We start from the raw sequence: 6,000 nt of genomic DNA, 5'->3' as shown, positions 1-6,000 counted from the left end.
ATGTATGTAAAGTGCTTAGAACAATGTCATTGAGTGATGAATAAACTTACAAGCTGTTATCGTTATCTGTACTATAGGTTAACAATATTTGCCCATAGTGTTGTGGTAAAGATTAAATGAGGCAATACATGTGATACGATTAGCTCAAAGTCCCTAAAAAATTGTAATCATGAACATGTGTTATAGCTACTTCATAAGATTGTTTTAAAGATTCCTGGCATGGCCAGGTACTGTGCTAGGCATTGAAGATACAAAGGAGAACAAAGACATACCAGACAGCCTTTGTGCTTGAGCTTAGAGCCTTAACAGGGATCAAGTGAGAGTGAATGTAATATGTTAGTCTTGCCTGGCACAAAGGAAGGTAGATAGATAGAAGTAAATATTCTTAGGCACATAGGGGAAATAGTATATAACCCATGTTCTTTCTCATTCTTACTCTTTTACCTTTTGGGCTCTATTTATCAATCAATCATTTGCCATAATTATAGAGTTTGAGGGAAGGGAAGGGGTTGGGCTTCTTTCAATTTGTACTTTTTGTACCTCTCTAACTCACAGTCACTTTTTCTCATATTATACAATCAACAAAAACCTACTAAGGACCAAGACACCAGGAATAAACAGTTAAGACTACTCACGATGTAGGGGGGGGGAAACAAATAAATAACTGTAATACATTACATTATAGATTTTTTTTCCAATTTACAATAGCTATAAACAAAATGCTAAGGCAGCAAAGAGGAAGGGATGATTGATTTTGCAGAAGCTTTTTGTCTCCATTCCCTCAGCACGTAGTCTGTTTTACCACTCAAATCACTGCTTAAAATATTAATACGATTGATCTTTCAGAATTCTGTTTGTCTTCTTAGGTTTATACTAAACCAGGGTTTCTCAGCCTTGTCATTATTGACATTTTGGACAGGATATTTCTTTGTTGTAAGGGGCTGTCCTGTGCATTGTAGGATGCTTAGCAGCATTTCTGATCTTAGTAGCACTCACCCAGACTTGACAATCAAAAGTGTCTCCAGACATTGCCAAATGCCCATTGCCCCTCTGAGAACCACTGCACTAAATCAATGATTATTTGTGGACTACAGTCTTATTAGTTATGTTCTCACCTTATAATGGAATAGTAATTATTTATCATTTATCATTGGTACATAGGAACTAGAGACTTTACTATCATGATCATTCAGCCACTTGATATGTGATTTGATATAAAGGAAATTACATCAGTGATTTATGCACAAATCTACATTTTTAGATGTTTATATGTTGATTACTGGATGTTTTGTTTCTTTATCTTCACAAGGACAACATGATATTAAAATGGGACTGTCAAGAGAATAAGAAAGAGCTCTTGGAAATCAAAAATATAATAGCATCTAATGGTTATCTATTGCTGTGTGATAAATTACCTCAAAACTTAGTGGCTTAAAACAAGAATAAACATGTATTATTTCAAATAGAGTTGCCATATGATCCAGCAATCCCATTCCTGGGCTTATATCCAGAAAAAACTATAATTCCAAAAGATACATGCACCCCTATGTTCATAGCAGCACTATTCACAATAGCCAAGACATGGAAATAACCTAAATGTCCATCGACAGAGGAATGGATAAAAAAGATGTGGTACATATATAAATGGACTATTACTCAGCCATTAAAAAAAGAATGAAATAATGCCATTTGCAGCAACATGGATGGACCTAGAGATTATCATACTAAGTAAGTCAGACAGAGAAAGACAAATATCATATGATATCACTTATATATCAAATTTAAAATATGACACAAATGAACTTATCTATGAAACAGAAAGAGACTCACAGATATAGAGAACAGACTTGTGGTTGTCAAGGTTGGGGGTAGGGGAGGGATGGACTGGGAGTTTGGGATTAGCAGATGCAAATTATTATGTATAGAATGGATAAACAACAAGGTCCTACTGTATAGCACAGGGAACTATATTTAATATCCTGTAATAAACCATAATGGGAAAAAATATGAAAAGAATATACATATATGCATAACTAAATCACTTTGCTGTACAGCAGAAATGAACACAACTTGTAAATTAACTATATTGCAATAAAATAAATTTTAAAAAATAACATGTATTATTTCATAGTTTCTATGGATCAGAAATTTGGAAGTGGATTACCTAGGTGGTTGTGGGGGGGTCCCTCATAAGATTGCAGTTAGAATGTTAGCTGGGGCTGCAGTCATCTGAAGACTTGACTGGGGTGGGAGGGTCACCTTTCTAAGATGGCTCAAACACCTGGCTGGCAAGTTAGTGCTGGCTGTTTACAGGAGGCCTCAGCTCATTATATGGGCCTCTCCATTGGATTACATGACATGGCTGCTGACTTCTCTCAGAGTAATTGATCCAGAAAAGAGCAAGTCAGAAGCAAGCTTATAAGTCATACATCATCACTTCCACCTTACTCTGTTGGTCATACAGACCAACCTTGATAGAATTTGAGAAGGGAGTACACAGAGATATGGATCGTTGGAGAGCATCTTAGAAGCTGTTTACCATAACACAGTAATAAAAAAAAGTTCTAAGAGCTGTAACATAAAATCAGGGAAAATCACCTAGAAAGGAGAACCAAAAGACAAGCAGATGGAAAATAGGAAAGAAAAAGTAAGAAAATGACAAAATCAATCAGGAAGCCCCAATATGACTAATAGAAGACTCAGGAAAAGAGGAGAGAAAAGAGAAGGGAGGACATTATCAAAGAAATTTAACAAGGTTGTAAGTTATAAAGTCAACATAGAAAGGCAATCTCTCTCTCTCTCTCTCTCTCTCTCTCTCTCTCACACACACACACACACACACACACTCAAGCACTAAACAATTGGAAAATGAAATTTTAAAATTCCATTTACAATATTATTAAAAATATAAATGCTTAGGAATAAATTTAACAAAAGATGTGTAAGCTTTCTACACTGAAAATTACAAACCATTGCTGAGAGAAATTTAAAAAGACCTTAATAAATAGAGAAATATACCATGTTCATGGATTGCAAAGCTCAGTATTGTTAAGATGTCAATTTTCCTCAAATAGAGCTCAATCAATTCCAATAAAGATCACAGCAGCTTAAAAAAGAGTGGATTAACAATTCAAAAATTTATATGGAAACACAAAAATCTTAGAACCAAAACATTCTTGAAAAAGAACTAATTTGGAGTAACTACACTTCCTTACTTTCAAGGCTTACTATAAATCTATAGTAATCATGACAATGTGGTTTGTATAAAGATAGACAAACAGATCAATGAGACAGAATTAAAAGTCGAGAAATAAATCCATAATTATATAGTCAATAGATTTTTGACAAAGGCACCAAAGCAATTTAATGGGGAAAGGAAATTATTTTCAACAAATGGTGCTGGAACCATGTGGACAAAAATAAGCCCTCAAATCTTACCTCACATTATTTGCAAAATTTAAATCAAGATGAATCGCATGCCTAAATGTAAAAGCCAAAATTCTCAGGTCATCCAAAAACATTATTAAGAGAATAAATAGTGAAGCTACACACTGGGAAAAATATTTGCAATTAATATATGATACAGGACTTGTATCCAAAATATTAATAAACTCAATAATAAGAAGACAAACATCCTAATGAAAAATGGAAAAGTATTTCCACTTTTTCCTGGTTATTGAAGTACAATTGACTTACAGTATTAGTTTCACGTAAAGAACATAGTGATTTCTTATTTTTATATATTTTATCTATACATTATGATGTTGACCTGAGCATCAGCAATAATAGAGATAAACTTTAAAACATGTATAAAGGTGTTGTCCCACGTACACAAAAAAGCACATTTAACCATAGTGTAGGGCTAATCCACAGATCACTGTTTTCACAGAAATTTCTGCTTTATAAACTTTAGGATTTTTTTGTTTTCCTTCCTTCTACTTTCTTAGAGTTTAATTTGCTTTGTGTGTGGGGGGTAACAAAACACATAAAATATACCATTTTAACAATTTTTCAGTATACAGCTCAGCAGTGTTAACTATTTTCACAGTGCTGTAAAACAGACCTCCAGAAGGTTTTCATCTTGCAATCTGAAACTCTGTTTCAGCAACTCCCCTTTCTCCTCCCCTCAAATCTCTAGTAACCGGTATCCTATTTTCTGTTTTATGAATTTGACTACTTTAGGTAATTCATATATGTAGAATCATATAGAATTTTTTCTTTTTGTGACTGGTTTATTTCTCTTTTTTTGGCTCCGCCATGAGGCATGCAGGATCTTTTCTCCCTGACCAGGTATCAAACTCGTGCCCCCTGCAGTGGAAGTGTGGAGTCCTAACCTCTGGGCCATCAAGGAAGTCCTGTGACTGGTTTATTTCACTTAGCATAATGTCCTCAAGTTTCATCTATGTTGTAGCATATGACAGGATTTTCCTCCTTTTAAAGATTAAAATTCATCTGTCCGTGAACATTTGTGTTGCTTCTATCTCTTGACTATTATGAATGAACAGGAACGTTCATATGTGCTGTGAACGTGAGTATGCAAATACCTCTTTGAGACCCTACTCTCAATTCTTTTGGATATTCACCCAGAACTGGGATTGCTATATCATGTGGTAGTCCCATTCTCACTTTTTTGAAGAACCTCCATACTGCTTTCCACAGGGGCTGTACCATTTTGCAATCTCACCAACGGTGCATAAGGGTTCTGATTTCTCCACATCTTCACCTACACTTGTTATTTTCTTTTTTCCAAATATTAACCATCCTAATGAGTGTGAGTTGACATCTTGTGGTTTTGACATGCAGTTCTCTGATGATTAGTGATGCTGAGTATCTTTCCATATGCTTGTTGGACTGTTTAATCAGTTTAATTTTTTTGTTACTGAGTTGTAAGAGTTCTTCAGATATTCTGGGTATCTTATCACATATATGATTTGCAAATATTTTCTCCATTCCATAGGCTGCCTTTTCACTCTGCTGTGTCCTTTGATGCACAAAAGTTTTTTTTATTTTTTATTTTTGGCCGCACAGTGGGGCATGTGGGACTCTTAGTTCCCTGTGCCTCCTGCAATGGAAGTTTTTAAGTTTGATGTAGCCCCATTTGTCTATCTTTGCTTTTGTTGCCTGTGCTTTTGGTGTCATAAACAAGAAATCATTACCAAGAGCAATGACCTGAAGATTTTCCCCTATGTTTTCTTCTAGGAGTTTTATAGTTTTAGGTCTGATGTTTAAGTCTTTAATCCATTTTGAGTTAATTTTTGTATATGGTATAAGATAATGGTCCAAATGCATTCTTTTGCACATAGATACCCAGTTTTCCCAAAACCATTTGTTGAAGAAGCTGTCCTTTCCCCATTGAGTCATCATTGCACCTTTGTCAAAGATCATTTGACCATATATGTGAGCGCTTTTTATTGCGGCCCAAATAGACTTTATTTTTCAGAGCAGTTTTAGGTTCATAGCAAGTACAGAATTCCCATGTAACCCCTGCTCCCCTCCACATGCTAAATATGCTTTTAACTTCCCGAGGCGAACACAGATTGCAGATTTTAAACCTTTCTTCTTTTCAAATACATGCATTTAATGCTACAGATCTCCCTCTTAACACTGCTCACTGCATCCCATTAATTCTACTATGTTGTATTTTCATTATCCTTTAGTTCAAACTATATAAAAATTCCCACTGAAATATTCTTTGACATAGAGGTTTAGAATTATGTTGCTCACCTTCCAAACATTTGTGGATTTTCTGGCTTTTTGTTATTTCTAGTTCAATTCTAATGTGGTTAGAGACCAAACTCTAATTTCAAGCCTTTTAAATTTGAGACTCGCTTTAAGACCTTGCCTCACAAACTTGATGCTGTTTTGTTATGATGGGAAAACCGGTAGGTTCAGGCTCCTTTTTTTCTGCTTTGGTTATGTATAGAGTGCACTGCGGTGGCTCAACGCTAAGTTTTGAGATCTTAAAACAGTATTCCTAACACACAACTGTAAAGCAATTAT

This window comes from Neophocaena asiaeorientalis, unplaced genomic scaffold (assembly GCF_003031525.2).
Source record: "Neophocaena asiaeorientalis asiaeorientalis breed wild unplaced genomic scaffold, Neophocaena_asiaeorientalis_V1.1 scaffold31, whole genome shotgun sequence".
In the NCBI taxonomy this organism is placed as follows: Eukaryota; Metazoa; Chordata; class Mammalia; order Artiodactyla; family Phocoenidae; genus Neophocaena; species Neophocaena asiaeorientalis.
The sequence above is the reverse complement of the archived record's forward strand: the minus strand, read 5'-3'. Positions refer to the sequence as shown.